The 20585-nt window shown below is 43.5% G+C and overlaps 1 protein-coding gene across 7 annotated transcripts in view; it reads right to left on the bottom strand.

The window, feature by feature from the left end:
* Positions 1-20222, bottom strand: part of TEX2 (testis expressed 2) — a 92669-nt gene extending 72447 nt beyond the window's left edge. For all 7 annotated transcript variants that reach the window (XR_004990284.2, XM_036451077.2, XM_036451078.2 and 4 more), the window contains exon 1: positions 20074-20222. The gene's annotated coding sequence lies outside the window, so the exon portion shown is untranslated. The remainder of the gene's footprint in view (positions 1-20073) is intronic.
* Between the last annotated feature and the right edge of the window lie 363 nt (positions 20223-20585).

Genomic DNA, 20585 nt, shown 5'->3' with positions numbered 1-20585 from the left:
TTGGATGTGGTATGGTGTACATAACATGAGATGGGAGAGATGGGCAGGGACCAGGTCATGCAGGTCCTTAAAAGCCACGTTGAGGAATTTGTCTTTATCCCAAGAGCAATAAGGAACTAAAGGGTTATTGTATGTGGTCTAGAAGTATCAATGAAGGTGATCAGATGAACATTCTGAAAAGCTCACTCTGGCTGCAGTGTGAAATCAGACTGGAAAGAGGCAAGAAGGCTCAGAAAGTTAATTAGACTCTTGCAATATCTTAAATGAGAGACAATGGTAACCTGAACAAGGGAAGTGTCTATGGAAAGGGAAAGGCTTAAGATAGAAATAGATATAAATGTATGGGACTTGGTGGGTAGGATCTGGAGTGAGAAGGTGCTCTAAGGACAAACCATGTCTGGGAATAAGAGGAGGAAGGGGGTTAAGGATGAATGTAGTAAGTTCAGTTTGAAATATCTTAGAGCCAAACACTTGGTGACCTTCAAGGGGGGGATGTCAGAAAGGTGTTGAAAAATCTGGTTCAGTAACATAACAGTATCATATTACATATCCACCCAGACAGGAGACTAATGGTGTCTTACAAATAACCTAAAACCAATAGAAAGAGAATTTGTTGGATGATGAAGTCTTTTCTTATAGTCAGGAACATCTAATAATATTGTGCAAAAAACTATATAATAATATCATTTCAGAAATGTCTGCATAAGTTCTACTTTTTGGAATATATCTTTCAAGAGAAATTTAATTCCACCTACTATTCTACATATACACAAACACACACACACAAAAAAAATCCTTCAAACATTAGCATCCTAATTTAAACTAGCAACCAATAAGAAACTTCAAAATGGAGAAAGAAAAATAACTGTTCCCTAAAATGAGCAGTGAGGGGTGTTTGCATCACCCAACAGCTCATTTAGTGTATACTAATTTACTAAAATTTTTGAGTTTAAAAAGTGTTCACTTTTATTAAATATTTATGTCCTAGGTACATCAACACACTCTTTATTTAATCCTCAAGGTAGGAATTGTGTTTCTATTCCCCAAGAGAAGTAAAGATACTTGCCTAAAGGCATCGTAACCAGTGAGGGCAGAAATGGAACAAACAAGTCTAGGCAACTCCCTTTACCAATCAATGCCCAAAATCAGAATGGGGGAGCAACAGCTATTTCCCTGCTTCCAATCTTCCACTATAGAAACATCTGATATGCTAGAGGGATATACAGTTTAACCTTCCTCTATAGAGATATAGGCACACACATACACATACACACATAAACACACACAAGTATGTGTATAAAGTTCTCTGTCAACATGTTTTAAAGTCTTTTAACTCTCCAGGTACCTTAGCAGAACTTCTCAAGTTGGTACTACATGCCCACGGCCCAGTCCATGACACCCTGCATAGGTTCAGGTAGGCCACTGACTCATATGGAGCAAAATGGCTGAGGTGACACTGAAGAGGAGGAAGGCGGAGCTGGAGGTACATAGGAAAGACGGGAACAAGAGGCAGGTGGCCTCAGGCAGATGAGGCAGGCGCCAGATAGGGTGGAAAGAACAGGCATTTCCAACTTGCACACACACTGGGAGCAAAGTCCAGCTCTGCCCCTCCCCAGCTGTGTGACCTCAGGCAAGATATATGATCTTTATGAGCTTCAGAAAGATTTTAATCTACAAAATAGGAAAATAAATCCTGCTACCTCAGAGCATCTGTGTGGAATGAAAGTTCTACACAAGCCCCGAACAGGCTTCTCCTTGTATGGCTGGTCCCCCTTTCTTCCTTGACTGGTACAGAATCAATTTCCTGGTTTCAAAGGGACAGCAATAGGATGTCATGAAGATTGAAGAAAGATGTATGGCAATGGCTCTGTCAATTGCAGCCCTACACAAATACTGGTTATTAACACACCCTGGGACTATGGGGTAAAGGCAATAACTGCAGGGCTGATTAACAAATCACATGTATGAAAAAAATGTATACTGCTTCCTAAGAGATCAGCTTATAATTTTGAGATTCATGCTTAAAAATTACATTCAGAAAAATACATCTTGGGCCAACAGCTGCAGTCCTTCACCCTGTACCCAGGCCCCAGAATTCTGGGACTGGAGTCTGAGCTGAGGCCAGCTGGACTCTGTATGTGGTGACCATTCCAGGGATAGCGTTCAGGTTGTCAGACCTGTGGAGTGACTGGTGAAGGTGGTTCATGCATTTTAAAGACTGGGCATGTATGCTATCAGTAAGCTGGGTTCCGGGGCCCAGCGGGAAATCAACCTGGAGAGCAGGGAGATGCCCAGTCTGCTTTGAAGCACTGCCAAGAGGCCAGCAACTTCATCTCTCCTCTTCTTGCCGCAGGAAAACTGACAGTAAGAAAAAAGGGCACTGAACCAGATAAGGCCGGATCACTCTCTCAAAAAGTCACTTACACCAAAGTCTGACCCCTCAAAAGGTCCTTCAAATTAATCAGTCAAAATCTCTGCCAAGAAGCACCACTGAATTCATGGTCCCAAAGATGATTATTAGTCCCCATAAGTTGGTGTAGTAAAAATAATGGAAAGACTCAGCTCAAATTGAGTCTCCCCCTCAGAAAACCCTCATGACCACCTCATCTTAAAGAACAGCCCCCTCATCTCCCTTTTCTCTTTATTTTTCAGAACAATATTACACCTGACATTGTGTTACATGGCTACTTACTTGTTGCCTGTCACCCCATAGATATTTGCTTTATGTAGACAGAAACTTCATTTATTAACTGCTGTGTCCTCAATGTTCTACATAATAGGCACTTAAATATTTACCGGTTGAGAGAATGAATAAACACTGCACATACTGGAAATATTGGGGGACCACTTTGTAAAGTATGTGATTGTCTAACCACTATACTGTACACCTGAAACTAATACAAAACCTTGCATCTTATTATTTTAAATGAAGGGTTAACATTTACATGCATGCCAAATTTTGTCTGTGTGTACATGTGTATTTTCTGAGGAGAGAATTCATAGTGTTCAGAGACTCAAAGAGGTGTATGTCCTGAAAGAAATTAAAACACCACTCTTCAGGACTGCAGGACTTTCTCCTTTGAGATATTTTAGGAAATCAAAGTTTGTCAGAGCCACCTCTGGTGAACAAGGTTTCAAGTTGAGAATTGTTTGTGATCAAACACTTTTTCCCAGAACAAATACTAGGAAGCCAGAGTACTAGCTGCCACATTCCTTCTGTGGGTGTGGATCCTTCACATATATGGGGTACCCAACAACAACCTGCTGGACCTGCAGCTATGCAGTCTCTGAAATCAAGATGGCAAGTCAGTGAGATCTACACTTAGGATATTGGTTCTTGGATTTGCTTTGGACTCATGGATGTTGGTATTTCCCCAGCAGGATTTTGATACTTCATGAGTTACTATTTTTTTCTCAGAAACATATTATTTTATCCAGCTTCCTAAGAAAGATCTAAATTAATGTTGAGTCAAGTCTCCAATGCTTCAGTACATCATTCAAAACAGGGCACATCTTCACAGAAAATTTCCTCCCAGGCAATTTTTTTTTCAATTGGGAGCATTTCTACATCAAATGTAATCATATAAGTCACCATTCCCACTGTTCTTTGGCTCCCTCAACAAACTGTGTTCTAGATATTTAATTTCTTTTCAACATTCTGTAAGGATTACATGTATATTTCCCCTTCCATTTTTCAAAATTCATTTATTTTTGTTTTGACAAACTCCTACCTTCTATGAGCTTTTCCTAATATGGAAATTTAAATATCCTATAGGTTACATGAACTCTCTGCTTCTACCAACCCTGGCTGCTAGACCTGCAGTAATCGCTCATCCTTTGTTTCTACAAGCCACAGAAGAGGGGGGCCTTATTACTCTAAAAATCTCATTTTCATTCCCAGTCTACCTGGTTACCAATATTCTTTCACACTTATGGAAATGTTTGGTCTTTCTTCAAAAATGTGGTCAGAGGTACAAAAAAGAGAGAATGAAAATTACTGTCTTCTGCTTTCTCTCCTGAATTAAAACCTTCCTCTACCAGTTCTTCTAAACCAAAGGTCCCATTGTATTTGAAAAATAATCAGTTTTAGAAAAAGGTACCTTTAGCCAAAACCAGTTAGGCTCAGTGGATAGAGTGTCGGCCTGTGGACTGAAGGGTCCCAGGTTCGATTCCAGTCAAGGGCATGTGCCTTGGTTGCAGGCACATCCTCAGTGGGGGGTGTGCAGGCGGCGGCTGATCGATGTCTCTCTCTCATCGATGTTTCTAACTCTCTATCCCTCTCTCCTTTCTCTCTGTAAAAAATCAATAAAATAGCCAAAACCAGTTTGGCTCAGTGGATGGAGTGTCGGTCTGTGGACTGAAGGGTCCCAGGTTCAATTCCGGTCAAGAGCATTGGTTGTGGGCACATCCCTGGCATGGGGTGTGCAGGAGGCAGCTGGTCGATGTTTCTCTCTCATCGACGTTTCTAGCTCTCTATCCCTCTTCCTTCCTCTCTGTGGAAAATCAATAAAATATATATTTTTTAAAAAATAAAAAGAAAAGAAAAAGGTACCTTTACACAATTATTTTCAGAATGACTAGATGTACGGAAGGAAAAATTACCATCTGCTGAGAAAATTGCAAAATAATTTATAACTCTATTTGCTATAATCTGACAATTCTATCTTAAGAGTTAGGAAATGTACCATTGTGGTATGTCTTGAAGCCATTATCCTAATTGAAATCTATTTAAATGGAATAGTTAGTTCTTTTTCAAGGAACATGAAAGCACATATGGTCTTTCCTATTAAATCAGGGGATGGTATGCCTATAAAGTAAATGTCACCAAAGCAGTAAAGATTTTTAGCCTCAAAATTCCTTAACTATTTACCATGGTATATATAAGTGCTGATCTAGAGACCTTCAAATGCTGACTTACAAACACACAATGGAGTACTGAATAATATCCTTTAAAAAAAAAATCAAAATCTGGAAAAGCAAACATATTCTATTCACCTAGCTGGTTTCACTCCCAAGTTTTTGTTCTCCTCGTGTTTTATTGTTTTCTTTTAAATACACTGGACCTTTCACTTCTGTTTTCGTAAGAAAAGAAGGGAAAATGGACAATCCCAAACAAATGGCTTGGGAATGGTCTGCATTTTTTGGTAGCTGGAGAAATGTAAACAAAACGGAGTGGGAAATATAAAATGAGTGGTGCTGGAGAGATGTAAACAGAATGGAGTGGGAAGGGAGCCCACAGGCACAACGGAGAGCAAAGGGAAGTGAAGGCTTAAAGATGGGCAAGAAATAATCTACCCTTAAATAACTGACAGTCAACATCATAACTTCCTCTGTATTTAAAATCCACAGTGCTGGCTCTTTATTAATTTTAGATGAATTTCACAGTAGGTTTTTTGTAATTACCAACAGCTTGCATTACTAGCTCATGAGGTGGTTCTATCAATTAAGAGATCTAGTTTCCTAAGAAGAGGCCTCCCAGATCACATGTTCACCGTGGCGTGAAGGTGTGTGCTGCCAAGGGACTAATGAATCCTCAGAAGTAGCAAGAGAAGGCGATCTTCCTCCAAAACCTTTTCAGGGCCAGATCCCTGAACCCCTCCCTGAGCACTGAGGGACAAATTTGGGGAGCGGAGAAGCTTACACTATGAAGGTGAAAGATGATCATCTTTGACTGTAATTTAAATTTCTGTTAACAGGGTTCTATTGCAATAATGTACATTTGTCACTAGCATTATCTTATATATTGGCCTGCCCCTGTAAGAATGAATTTCCTGAAAGCAATAACTTCTGTCTTTTCTGCTTCTAGCAAAATTGGAATAAAGAATATAAAACCAAATCATACTTTCATGGGCAGAGCTCATCATCATGGCACACACATGAGGTCCACAAAAAAGGAGGAAGCCAGTGATAGCGATGACAGATTTGTGTTCAAGACCAGTCAATGGTTAATAAATAATTATAAATGGTTATAAATGGTTAATTAGAAACTGCAAAACTTCTGTGCTGGGGCGAGCTGAGACCTCCTCCCAGACATTCCAGGGAGGAACAGAATACACCATCCAGAGTCACAAGGTTGGGAGTACCAGCCCCTGACCCTGTCTATATCAAGGCCCCCTTTCTGGCTACAGACAAGAATTACTAGACCTAATAGCAAAGCCAATGACAGGGAACAAAGGGAAGGAAAAAACGGAGGAGAAAGAAAAAAAAAAAAAAGGTAGTATAAAAGAGATAAACCCAAGAAAAATTAAAAAGAGAGGCCTTATGAGAACTTGGGCAGAGGGAGGCAGGTGAATTTGGGCATTAATCAAAAGGAACTAAGAAAACAAGGAGAAAATATCCTGGCACAAGTTACCTGGCTTGGAGACTAAGTTTACCCAATGCCCTCCCACAAAGGATATCTTAAGTATTTGAGAAGACAGAGAGGCCAGTAGTGAGGAAAGAGAATCTCAGGGACCCAGGGATAGCCTAGTATGAGTGTTAGGAGAAAGAAAAGCCAGGCTGGCCTGCAGTCTGTGCTCTAGGTTCTTCCCCTACTGTTTATTGGTCCCTCCATTCTAAAAAGGCTTTTTAAACCTTTTTAGAAGAGAGGAACAAAAGACTTTAGAATTAGACTTCTTCCTCAGCCTTTCTCGTTCTAGCCTGATGAATTTAAAGAACCCAGAGCTATCACCAAATACACATACACAAATACCCACAAGATGTCTGATTCAATTTGGGAGAAGACAGATTTTTCCCCCTTCTTTCTCCCCAAGATCAGATTTTAAGAACTCATTATATAGTTTTGAGCAAGAGGGGTAGAGTTTTGGTCTATACCTTTGGATGGTTGGTGCTGGTCTTTTGGGAGTCTGGGCCAGACAGAGAGGGAGAGCAGGGTGAAGTCCTGCTCCAGGAAGATGACATTCTTTTAGTGCCTCCCAAAGCTTTGTTGGTATTTTTACTCTTGGTGCTAAGATCTTAAAGGGAAAATAGCTATTTACTTTCTAAACACTCCACAAATAATCAAATGTTGAAAAACGAATTAAAATTCCAAAACATACTTAAGTACTTACTTAAGTTGAAAAAGAAAAACTGGCACACTGGGTCAGTGTGGCTCAGTGGTTGAATGTCAACCTATGAACCAGGAGGTCACAGTTCAATTCCCAGTCAGGGCACATGCCTGAGTTTTGGGCTTAATCTCCAGTAGGGGGCATTTAGGAGGCAGTTGATCAATGAGTTTCTCATCACTGATGTTTCCCTCTATCCATCTCCCTCTCTAAAGTCAATAAAAATATATTTTTAAAAAAAGAAAAACTGGCACAATGGGGGAAAAGAACCTAATTAGCCATTTATAATTAACTAGAGGCCTGATTCACAGATTCGTGCATGGGTGGGGTCCTTCAGCCTGGCCTATGCCCTCTCACAATCCGGGACCCCTCGGGGGATGTTGGACTGGTGGTTTCAGCCAGATCCTGGCAGTCCAACATCCCCCAGGGGACATAGCAGTGCTAAAGTGGCAGGTGGCCGGGGAGGAACCCGAGCTGAGGCCAGGCGCCACACTGCTGCCACTCATCCCGGTGCCACTGTACACTGTGGAAGTGCACTGACCACCAGGGGGCAGCTCCTGCATTGAGCATCTGCCCCCTGGTGGTCAGTGCACATCAATGTGTCCGGTCCTTCCAGTTGTTTGGTCATAACTGTCGCTTAGGCTCTTATGGATATAGAAGATAATTTACCACATGTAGTACTATTCAAATAGTACTTGCTTTAAGATTTTTCTAAGACCTTCCTTAACAGGAATGTCAAAGAGGGTAAGGACATCATTTAAGAGATTCACAAAAGACTAGCTTTCACTGAAAGGTCTGGACCTGCCCAGTGACAGTCCCCAGGCACAGCCACCATCTTCTGAGCAACATCATCTGCTGGATGCTCAAAGGACCAATGAATAACCAGCCCGTATTAACTCAATGTGGGGACTACTTAATCAGTCCTTACTCAAGCCTCAAAGAATTAAATCACCTACTTAATCAGTCCTTACTCAAGCCTCAAACAATTTGGCTTGAAATAATCACAGTGGTTGGATGAGAGTTGGATGAGGGCTTCCTGTAGTCCAGTAGGACCACTCCCTCCCTTAGCAATAGCATCACACCACTGAGAGTGACTGATGTCCTACGATGATGGCAGAAACAGGAACTGACAGGGCTGAACTACATACCTGCCCCTGCTATACTATTGCAAAAATCTCTCACTATTACTTTAAATTTGGGCACTTGTATAAATAAACTCCTAAAATAGAAAAACATGGCAAAAATCCTCCCAAGGTACTTTTTTCCCCTCAGCTTGCTACCAAGCACCCCTCTCACTCAACATTAACCAATCAACAGTTCCCACTTGCACTGTGCTTATTAAACAGTGTTAGGTCAGAAGCTAGGGTACCCCACTGTAGCATAGAAGGAAGCCCAGGAGGAGCAGGAGAGAGTTTCTGGCTCAATTCTGACAAGTAACACAAAATAGCTAAAATTCTTATCAGCCCAGAGTAGAGTTGGGTTTTAGAAATAGTTACACCTGCAGTTTCTGGGAGACTTCTAAGCTGGGGGGGGGGGGGGTATATTTTAAATATGCTTTATATTTTACTTTTTAAGATTAACACTCAGGCATTATAAATTCATATCACTGAAAGGACCTCTTGACCATCTGTCCCAGAAAATTCTAGGCCCTGTACTTGCTACATCTGCTACCAAAATAACTCTATCACCTAATTCAGAAATTCAAGATGTGTTTTTTCCTTCCATAATATTTTCATACCACAAACCAGACCTCATAAAATAAAATTCACTTCAGGCTATATTTAGCCTCTGCCAACATCCCTCTAGATCACAGTTAAGACTCAACACAAAAGTTAGGCTGACCAAATGAGTTTTGTCTCTGGCTCAGTGCATGATCAACAGTAATTTCTGTTGGGAGTTTCGGCCTTAAAAAAAAAAAAAAAGAAAGAAAAAAAGAAATTAATGTTCCTGCTTTACTATTAACCTGCCCCATCAGGATCGAATACCATTCATCATATCCCCAGACATTAGCCTACCCAGGGAAATTAAAACGAAAGCAACCTCTTTCTCATGGGTTTTCTAGTACTCTGATGATGTTTCCACTCACTCCTGCCTCTGAACTTAGCCAGAGAAAGCAGCTCAACTTTCCCTTCAGACTTCCTAGCATAGGTAGTGATGGGAAACCAAGGAGGGTCCACATCAAATTATCGATAGTTATTATTCAAGAGGTCACAAGGGCTTAGACTTGAGGACACCAAGATGTCTCCTCCTGCAGCTTCCATAAGGAGCAAGTCCATCATGTTATCAAAGGAAACAATGTAAGGCAAAAGATGCTCAGCCCAGCGGCTGGTGGTTAAGATCATGCGCTGTGGAGCCAGTTTGCATGAACCTGAGCTCTATGCTTGTCCCTGGGCTGCAGTCACTGGCTCCCTTGCCCTCTGATGGCTCTACCCCAGCCTCACTATCAACCAGCTTTTCCTTATTTGTCATTGTTAGGTCCAAGCAACACCCCCCTCCCCCACCAAGCCCCCAAACACACACACACACTTCTCTCTACCTGCTCTCAGAGGTAAAATTATCAACAAGCTAGGGTTAGAATTTACCACATGGTCCACTTTAAATAAAATTCCCCTCAAACTCTTTATGGCCCACTACACCTGCCAGGGGACCTCTTTTAAATTCTGTCTATGAGGAAAAAATCATTGCCCACTCAGTCTGGCAGCCAGAGTCTTACAATGACATAACTTGCTCTTTCCATCAGCCTCCCGTGATCTGGGCACACAGAATGACTCTCTCACAGTCTTCTTTTGGAGCCAGATGTACCCACAGTACTTCGCTCTATTCCAGTCTACCCTACCACCAGGTCATATTTACCTGGCTGTGCTGTTAAGGTTTCCAGTGCACGGAGGCATTTAGCTGCTCACCCTCAGGCAAGAGTTTACCTTCTCCTCTCTCAGCCGTGTTCTCAACCAGCTTTGATGCTAATTTCTACTTGAGAGTTTCTGGGCACCGCTAAAGCCACACAGGTTTCTATGATATATGATTCTGCAATTTTCCTGTATATATTTTTTTCTTCTGTCCCCTTAATGTTTGGCTTAAAACCTTCTAAACCAGACTTGCAAGTCTCCAAGAAAACACATTGTTCTGATCTTCCGGAATTACCTTCTCTCTGGTTATCAAAGTACCTAGTCTAGGGAACCAGTCCCTTCCTTCCAAAACAAAACAAAACAAAAGAAACCTTACCTAGAACACCAGCTAGCAACATCAATATCAGTTTTCTCTTTCAGAGTCACAATTACAAAAGTTTCAGGAGAAATTAAAACACTACCTCTGCCTCGAGTCCTTCTCTTTCCTATTTAGAATCTCAAAGTTTCCCATGAAGATCCAAGTGTCTATGAGCCCCGCCCCCAAGACAAGTGGATCTCACCAGCACCGGCAAGCTCCTCCCCTCACCTAGAAGGTGACCTCAGGAGAGCACAAGTCTCCCCAGCTGCAGGATCAGGTCTAAACACGGCTGCCTCTGTTCTCCGGACAGCAGGAAGCCTCTACTCCACAAAGGTGCAACCGGCAATTCCTTCCTCCTACTGCCTGGCGGCCTCTTTAGACTATTAACCAACACCTGCCCAACATCCCTCAGGGGCCAGTACTCTCATTTGCTAATGTCTTTCGAGGGCAGTGGGTAACAGGGAGGAGAGAAAGACAAAGATGAATAGGCAGAATCCCTCCCTTCTAGAAAGAGGAAGATTACTACACCATTGACTGTGCACTGCCTCGGTAAGACTCCAATGCTGAGGTCTTAAATTGGAGCCCCATGCCACCGATGACATACGCAGAGAGAGAATAATGCCTCCTGAGGCAGGAACAGGAAGCCTGTCCAGATAAGAAGTTCCACCTTTGTAACTTGGTGGGTGGAAAGCCTTTCAAGTTTGGGTCAAGGGCACAGAACATGCTTCTTTTGCAAGACAGTTCTAAACCTACTGGTCAGCTGCAATCCCCATGGACTCTTCCCGTCTCATGTCCCTGCCTGGGTTAATCGACGCTTAAAAGTATTTTCAATCCCTCTGACAAACCAAGTTTTAAATTGCATTTTTCAAGTTTCCCTTGTTTTCTAGTGTGCTTGCATTCATTTATTCATTCGTCACTAAAAAACATTTAAGAAGCTTGTGCAATGGGTCAGATATGTGCTAGGTACTGGGTATGTAATGGTGAGCAAAATCAACAACGGGAGACAGAAAGGTGCCTGGAAGATGATAAACCAGGAGAAGAAAGGCATTGGCCCAGGCAGCAGTACAAGGAAGGAGGGACTGGATCACACAGCTTTTCAGAACAGGTTCTGAGTGTAGCTATTATCACAGGAACAAAAAGAAGCAAGGACATAACATGATCATATTAGGAATTTTTTAAACCATTCTGATTGCATTGGGGTTAATAAATTAGAAAGGAGTAGAAGTAGCTGTGGGGAGAACAGCAAAGTGGCAGCTGCTATCTTCCAAGAAAAAAGATGGTCATTTGGACCAGAGAAGTGGCAGTGAAGTTGGAAAGAAACCATTCAAGAGATGTTTAAAGATAAAAATCAACACTGGTAAGGCCTAACGGCCAGCTTGCATTTTCAGCTTTGAAGAGAAATGTCAATTTCCTCTGGCAGAAAACACTGGCTATGTGTACTCTGCAGCTCACTGGTATTAAATTTCCCTTGGCATTTATTTGTCAGTATTTCTAGATAAATTTAAAGCCGTTCTCCTTATTTGCTCTTAAATTTATTCCTAAAAACTGTCATCTATTTTTGAAACATGTTTATCAAAGCATCTACTATTGTATATGCTGGGGATAAAGAGGTGACCAAGGCCCTCAGCATGTCTCCTCTGAGCCTCTATCAGGTGTGGGGAACATCTGGCCCGTGGGCTGTATAAGGTCTGAGATCATTTGATCTGGCCCTGCCTGCCAAGGCATTAGGGTGTGTTAATTAAATGTTTGAGCAAATATAGCAGGAGAATTTAAAAAAAAAAACAACACACATTTTTTTTTAAATTGATTTCAGAGATTAAGGGAGAAGGAGAGATAGAAACATCAATGATGGGAGACAATCATTGATTGGCTGCCTTCTGCACGCCCCACACTGGGAATCGAGCCCACAACCTTGACATGTGCCCTTTTCAGGAATCAAACCGTGACCTCCTGGTTCATAGCTCAGTGGTCAACCACTGAGCCATGCCAGCTGGGCAAGATAATTTTTAAGTTGATAATTCTGTATGGCCCTCGAATGATGTTATAAATATCCAATTGGTCCTTGGTAGAAAAATATTTCCCACCCTGCTCTAAATCCTGCTGGCAGTGAATATAACTCTCAAAGCTGGGTCATCCTACCTCCTGAAACCTTAATATGTGCCACTTAACAGGTTCCTCTCTATCTCTTAGGGACAATCCACAATGCAACAAGCAGCACAAGCACTTTCCACTCAGGGGATTCACTCCTCTTTTCATAAGATCCTCAGTCCCAGGAGACATAGCATCCAATCAAACCTCTCCAGGTCTTTGAACCACCCAAACCTTGCTCTTACAGGAAGATCATGAACCCCAGCAGGCAGTTCTTCCTTCGATGTAATAAAACTCCTTTTCTCTAAAATGTACTCAGTTCAGGAACATATATGAGTTGTGCTCTTTCATTTGTTGCTGAAATTAGTTTGTTCTGGATTCTATCTTCTCTTGAAGTTTTATAAACTGGTGGTATTATATACCTTGGAGCTGCACTGTGCAATGTTAAATTGTGGCTAGTTAAATGAAGATTAATTAAAATTAAAACTTCAGTTTCTCAGTTGCGCTAGCCATGTTTCAAATGTTTGATAGTCATATGTGGCTAGTAGCTAACAGATTGACAGCACATTTCCAGCACTACCAAAAGGTACATGGGTTGCTTTCTGTATGCACCCAGATGAGAGGTTGAAACCACCCATAACTTGGGTATATGCCTTGACCAGGAATCAAACCCATGACCTTGGTTTATGGGAGAATGCTCCAACCAACTGAACCATACCAGCCAGGGCTTACTTTATATACCTTACACACTGCCAAATACTTAGTAAATACATAGATTATTTAGTTAATACATAGATGAACTGAAAGCACTATTTAGTAAAAACATAGTCAATATTTAGTAAATACACAGATTAACTGAAAGCACTCTAATTTTTGATGCCTGCTTTTCATTAGCAAGGCTATAAGAGGCTTGCAAGAAACATTCATTTCAGATTCTGAATTTCAACTAACACCAATCCTGTAATTTGCAGCATGTGCAAATTTATTTTGCTTTAGGACCACATCTACAATACGTTTTCGACTGTGAGAGAAAATTTACCACAATGCTTCAAATATGGAACTATCTTGGAATAAACCTGGTCAAATGTCAATAATTATTGAAACTGAGTGATCCATACATGGGGTTCATTATATTATTCTTTTGTGAATTAAAAAAAAGTGTTTAAGGATAAAAGTTTATTTTTAATAAAGAATACAATTATATACAAATTCAATCAGTTCTAACAAATATGCTATAATTATAAATTTTGATATAGATGGGTTCATAGTATTTTGCTGAATATACAAACCAAGCCAAAGAACCAAAGCCAGTGATTCATTTTATGACCTTTTCCTGTGTGATCCTAAGGTGTGGTTGTTCCTCCAGGTGACAAAGCATCATATCAATTTACACTGGAGATTGGGTTCAGGCAGGTACTGCACATAACAGCTCTGAGTCACCATGTTTGGTCACCTGGTAATAAGGTCACTGACCTCTGCTTCCTCTTATCAGGAAAAAAAAGCTAAAAAATCTACCTTCCATATCCAAACACTAAAGCAGACAACTGCAGCGAGGAGCAGAGAAACAACTACTCCTGGTCCATCCTTCCTGCAAGGTGAGCATTGCACCCACTCTAGGTCAAGTTCCCCACTACCTGAGAGTCAGCAAACCCTTATCCACAGGTCTTCCTGTACATTCCAGGCACTGCTCTGAGCACTAGTTCATTCAAAACCCATAACCACTTAGAGGTGGGAAACTGAGGCACTGATAAATTAAGAAATTTCCAAGCTCCTAAAGCAGTGTCTGGCTCCTGAGCCCCAGTGCCTTACCTCTCCCCCGGGCTGCTTCTCCTGCTTTTCCCATGTTTACCCCCTCTCCTCTTTGACCCTCCTCACTGCAGCTGTATTTTCCACATATTGATCCCTCTCTTGAAATGCTCTTCCCAACACTCCCAGTTGGTAGCTCCTTTTCTTTATTCTTTCTCAGTGCCCTATTCTTTTTCTTCAGAGGAAGATGATTTCACACTTACCACAATTTAATGTATACTGTACATATGTTTGTTGACTTATTTATTGTCTAGGCTACAGAATGTGCTATGTGCTGGCAGGAACACATCTGTTTTGCTCCCCAGTAGATTTCCAATGCCAAACACAATGCTTGGCTCCAGAAGACGCTTAAATTTTTGTTGAAAGACTGATAGTCATTCTTCACTCAGTGCTTTCAGCGAAAAGGTTTTTAAATTCTCTGTTTCAAGCCCCAGGTGATAAATATAACCAGCTTTAGGAACACTGCCTAAAAGACAGCATTAGATGTAAGAAAAGACTCAAAATTGAGTAAGAGAACAGGCCAGCTTATGTCAGCTTTACGTAACAAAAGAGAAATGAAACTCATAAAATGCACGTTGTGATTCTGAAAGGTTATTGCAGGAGCAAAGGGTGAAATAAAATCTCAAATCCTAAATATGCTTATGACTGAAGAGTGCTCCTCCTGCCCTGGGCTGTTCTCAACTGGTAGGATAAGCCGGAGGCACTCAGTGGGTTACTTCCAATCATCTTCTTAGGGGGAGTCCTTAGAACCATCATCCAGGCAAACCCAATTGACAAAGTTACCTGGTTGTTTCAAAGCCCACCCACCTTTCCCATCCCACCACCAGTTTCAACAAAAGGTTAGATTCTTTAAAAAAAAATTATTTGTATTGATTCAGAGAGAAAAGGATTGGGAAAGTTAGAGAGAAACATCAGTGATGAGAAAAAATCATTGATTGGCTGCCTCCTGCACACCCCCTACTGGGGATCAAGCCCACAACACAGGCATAAACCCTTGACCAGAATCAAACCTGGGACCTTTCAGTTTGTAAGCCAACGCTCTATCCACTGAGCCAAACTGGCCAGGGCAAAAGATTAGATTCTTCCCAAAACAGTCCCCACTTATGCTCACAGTGACCTGGCCTATGGCTTTTGTGCACAAAAGGAAAATTTCATTTCAAGGACTCAAGTTTTCTGCAACCTCCATAAGGGTTATTTGTTAGGTTTAACAAAGGTCTCCAAATATGTAACAGATGTCCTGACCTAGAATTCAAAACAGGTGTTAGTACATAATAAAAGGCTTGGAATTTTCGACTTCAAAGCAGAGGGAATCTTACTTTTTAAACTGGGAAAACTTCCAGAGTGTGTGGCTTGAGAGGATCCACCTGAAACAACCATAGAACTCATACTGGAAAGAGCATAAATAAGCCTGAGTTCTTGTCCACCCACAAGCCCTTGTACTTGCTCTTTGAGGTTAGACAAGTTACTTATTTTCTCTGAATCTATTTTTTCACCTTAAAATAAGATTGATAATAGTATCTACTACTCACAGGGGGATGTAAGGTTAAACAGGTCAACAGGTGAAACTCCCAGGACTGGAAGCAGGCCTCTTGATGCTAACTCCAGTGCTCTCTCTACTTCATCCAATGCAGTCAAAGGCTCCTGTACTTTCATGACCTCCTAGCATCCTTCTAATTAATGTCTCCTGGACATTTCACGCAATGCAATTAAGCATTAATAACAGTTTAGAAAGGTTATATACAATAGAAGACTGAGTGTTAAAATTCACATGTAAGAGTACTCACATCAGTGTGGATTTCCAATCTTTATAATGACATTTTGTTTTTAACTTGGGATTTAAAGTTGACAAAGATCTTAATGAATAAGCAGGGTAAAGGGAGCTGTCTGTCCAGGGCTCGTTAGCTCCTGAAGTTAATGCTTCTCACGGGGACAAGAGTCAGCCAAAGGACAGAGTTCCACGCAAATTGGAAAATGCTCCTCTGGCCCACAGGTCATGGATTACTGCCTGGGCTCTGAGTGGCAAATCTCACGAGATGCTCCCCAGAGCCACCTGCCAGTTATCTGTCTGTTCTGTCATTCCACAGCATCAACCGTTATTGGGTGCTCCCTCTGTGCCAGACACGAGTGACTTCACGGCATCCTCACAACTACTCTGAAGAATGTACTGCCATAGTTCACCCAATCTAAGACTGCAGTGATTATAAGACACACCAGTATTTTATGTACAAAACAAGAGAAATCACTGACAACAACTGTAAGATTCCATAGACCATAAAACACTTTTTTTCAGAAATGTTGAGACAAATTATACTGTCTTAGCATTGTTGAAATGTACATACCGTCCCTTGGATAGATAAAGAAAATGATAGAGAAAATAATTTGCCCAAGGTTACAGAGCTGGTAAATGGAAGCGCAGGGATACAGACCTGGTAAGTCTAATCACCCATCACAAACTCAAACCTCCCCATGGCTACATGAATTACCCAAAAATGCACCAGGCGGAGAGGCAGGACATGGGGTGCTAATTCTTGCTCTGCCATGAGCACAATAACTGCAGCAATCCTCCAAGCATCTCTGAACCTGACCCTTCACACGTCCGAAGAAGACACTGCCAGACTATCTTGAATAAACTGTCGCTCTCCTGGGAAAAGAAACATGGCCTAATGGAAAAAGCATTTGGAATCATAAAGCCCCTGACTGAAATTCTTGCTCCACCATCTAACCAGTTTATCACCCTGGGAAAGTTACTCCACTACTCTGAGCCTCAGTTTCCTCTTCTATAAAATGAGGCTATTTCTCTTAGGGGGCTGTTCGATGGCTGGAGATGAAATATAAATATGGGGAAAGTAATACAAGACAGAGTTGGATTTCAGCAAATGCTCTCTCCTCAGGAGAGAATGAGGATCAGATGGGAGAAAGAAGACCTTGAGGGATACTCAGGCAAATAAAATGAACTGGAAGCACCTGGAGGTCAGGGGCACTGTTTAATGAACTTCCAAACTTTTGAATAAATGAGTTCATAGTGAAAAGGGGTGAAGGGGAAGAGAGAAAGATCAGAAACTTAACACAACAGAAGATGCTAATCAATACATTTAAGGATGAAGATAGTTTTATACCAAATCCAACAGAAAAACCAGTCATTGAAGATTCAGTTTGATACCAAAAGTGACCTACAGCTAGAAGAATTTCCCTGTTGTTCTGTTTTGTTCTTATGGTAATATTCTATGGCCCAGCCGGTGTGGTTCAATGGTTGAGCATCAATTCATTTTGAACCAGGAGATCACAGTTAGGTTCCCAGTTAGGGCACATGCCTGGGTTGTGGGCTCGATCCCCAGTAGGGGGCATGCAGGAGGCAGCCAATCAATGATCCTCTCTCATCACTGATGTTTCTATCTCCCTCTTCCTCTCCTTCCTTTCTGAAATCAATAAAAATATTTTTTGCCGAAACTGGTTTGGCTCAGTGGATAGAGCGTCAGCCTGCGGACTGAAAGGTCCCAGGTTCGATTCCGATCAAGGGCATGTACCTTGGTTGTGGGCACATCCCCAGTAGGGGGTGTGCAAGAGGCAGCTGATTGATGTTTCTCTTTCATTGATGTTTCTCTTTCATTGATATTTTTAACTATCTCTCTCCCTTCCTCTGTAAAAAATCAATAAAATATATTTAAAAAACACACACACAATTCTCTCTCATCACTGATGTTTCCATCTCTCTCTTTCTCTTTTCCTCTCTGAAATTAATAGAGAAATATATTTTAAATAATAATATTTATTTTTAAAATAATAAGTAATATTCTATGCATTTCTCCCTTTTCTTTCCTCAAGAGCTTCAGAAAACCCTCAGGAGATGAGAGCTTTTGACTTGGAGGGAAGGTAAATCATATGGCATGTAGAAACAAACTCTTAACCTGTGTTTTTTTCCTCCATCATACCCACAATGCCTAGCAATTTCTGGCACACACCTGACTTCTAATAAAAATCAGTTGAATATTTTTTACTAAAAGCAATTTCTTTTTTACCAAAACTCCAAAATATCCTATACATTTTTTCTACCTCCTGCTCTCCTCCAGACACTCTAAAACATAATCACTAATAAATAAATAATACTCTTGGCGGATGCTATGTTGCCAATCTTCTCACACAATGCCACTTTAAACCTCAACAAGGCCTAGCACACTCTGCCCAACCCAAACTCTTGCACTTTCCCTTCCCTCTCATCTGCCCCAGCCCTTGGGTTACTTGTCAGTTGTCTTATTACTACCATCTTCCGATCTGAATCAGTTTGCTAATCTCCTTCCTCTAAGGATGGTACATTTTCCTGGAGATAAACGTTCTGGCAGGCTGAGTCCCCCCAGACCCCCTCCACACCCCTGCTTCAAGCCTTCACTGACCCTCCCAGAGAGGCCACTGTCCTATTCGGCAAAAATCCCACTGTCTCCGCCACGTCAGGAGCCTACTTGTTTTCCACAGACCAACTACCAACTTTTGGAAGAATTTGAAAGAAGACTGAAATAGTTGAAGGGCTGGGTAAGAGACTAGAAATGGCAGTTCCACACTTCTAAGTGCTTCCTAGGAGATAAGCTTCTCTGCGTCCTCGGGCACTGAATCCACACCCCTAGACCCTCCAACACTCCCTCACCCGGAGCTCGAGGGTCATTGGGTCCTCCGCTTCTCCCTTACAGGCTTCCATAGAAGAGTCACTCACTGTTTACCTCCAGCTCACATCTGGCTCCTGACAGGGGGGCTCCTATAAGTCCTTTAATGAAAATCACCAAATCATGCAAGGGGCTGGTCCCCTTCCATTCTTGTGCGGGGCAGCCACGTGGCGTCAAGACCTGGGACTTCAAACATACATATGGCACCATCTCTGCCTTCAAGGAGCCCACGCTGTTCCTTCAACTCTGAGCATGTCCTCCCTGTACCGTGTCTATACAACGTAGTGACAAAAGTACTTCATAGCTTCGGGGAAAAGAGCGAGGGTGTAAACTGACTGCTTTTACATTGGATGCCCCGTAACCATAACAACCGATGAAGCAACCATCAACCCACTGAGGAGCTAAGTTTTCCAAAAGCCTTTAAAAAAAAAATTTTTTTCCCCCCCAAAAAAGGCAAACTCCCCTGCACCAACTCCCGCAGCAACAGCAACAGCAGCAGCCGCAGCCGCAGGTTCTGGGCGGCGTGCTCCGTGCAGCTGAAGCCGGCTGCTCACTCCTTCTCCCGGTCCCACCGTCTCCTCCGTGCGCTCTCTCTCTCCCCAGCAGCCACAGCCTCCGCCGTCACGGGGCAGGACACCTGGCGTTAGGCCTCAGCCCAATGTCACTTGTTAACCTTCCGATCCCCGGCTTTCGGCACGCCGCCGCCTCAGGTCTCAGGCATGCACGCCAGCCCACGGCCACCCGCGATCTCCAGGAGTTGGAGGAAAACAACCCGAGGCGCCGACAGCCACTGACAGCTCCGCGCAAAAGTAACTGCGGTCGTTCTCGGCTTCCCAGCCTTTCGCGACGACGCGGGCAAAGGGGGGCAGCACGCAGGAACCCGGCAGGGGCCCCATTCATAAATGTACAAGCTGTTTCCCTAGTTGAGGTGCGGACGGGTCTCCTGGGCCCAGCCGAGCGGAGGAGCCGGGGGCCCGCGGACCGCAGGCTCAGAGGACTGGACGGCGGGCACGTCTGGCCGCGGTCAGCCCGCACCGCCCCGCACCGCCCCGCGGGAAGGCAGGCTTCTCCCGGGGGGCGTCGCGAGTAGGCGTCCGCGGCCACCCCGGGCTGTGACAGCAGGGCGGGGCCTGGGGGGGCTCGACCCCTGCGCCCCGCCGCGCCAACGGCCGCTTGGCCCCTGAGCCCCCCCGGACGCCGGCGGGCTGGGACCGCTCCCTCAAGCCGGCCTTCTCCACGGGTGTCCCCTCCACAGCCCGGCCGGCCCCGAACGCGCTCACCCCGGATCCGCTGGCTGCCTCATTGTACTCCGTCGGCGTCCGTACTATGCGGCCGCCTAGGCTCCGGCTCCGGCTCAGCCTCCGGCTGCCGTACAGCCGCCGGCCCTACCCCGGGAACCGGCCGCCCCGCCCCGCTGGCGGACCCGCCCCGCGCCCGCGGCAGCCGCCACCAACCAGAGCGCCGAGGGGGTGGAGCAGGCCGCGCGCCAGGCGCGGCCAATCCAGCCCCTACCTGAGCGCCGAAGAGCGGCGGGAGGGAAAGGGGGGCGGGGCGGGCGAGAAGTGGGCGGGCGATTGGTCAGGTCTGTTAAAGGCACCGCCGCCCCCCTAGCTGGGGGAGAGGGAAGATTGCAGTTATCTGGAGAATCCAGGATGGGAAGAATAAGAGCTTCTCTCCCAGCCGGACTGCAGCGCTTCCCCCAGCTCTTGGCACTTATTAATTTCCTCGTCCTGCAGCCTTAGCAACAAGTGGAGAGAGAGCCAGGTCCTGCCAGAGAGAGAAACTGAGGCGC

This window comes from Pipistrellus kuhlii, unplaced genomic scaffold (genome assembly GCF_014108245.1).
Source record: "Pipistrellus kuhlii isolate mPipKuh1 unplaced genomic scaffold, mPipKuh1.p scaffold_m20_p_22, whole genome shotgun sequence".
Classification (NCBI taxonomy): domain Eukaryota; kingdom Metazoa; phylum Chordata; class Mammalia; order Chiroptera; family Vespertilionidae; genus Pipistrellus; species Pipistrellus kuhlii.
The sequence above is the reverse complement of the archived record's forward strand: the minus strand, read 5'-3'. Positions and strand labels throughout refer to the sequence as shown.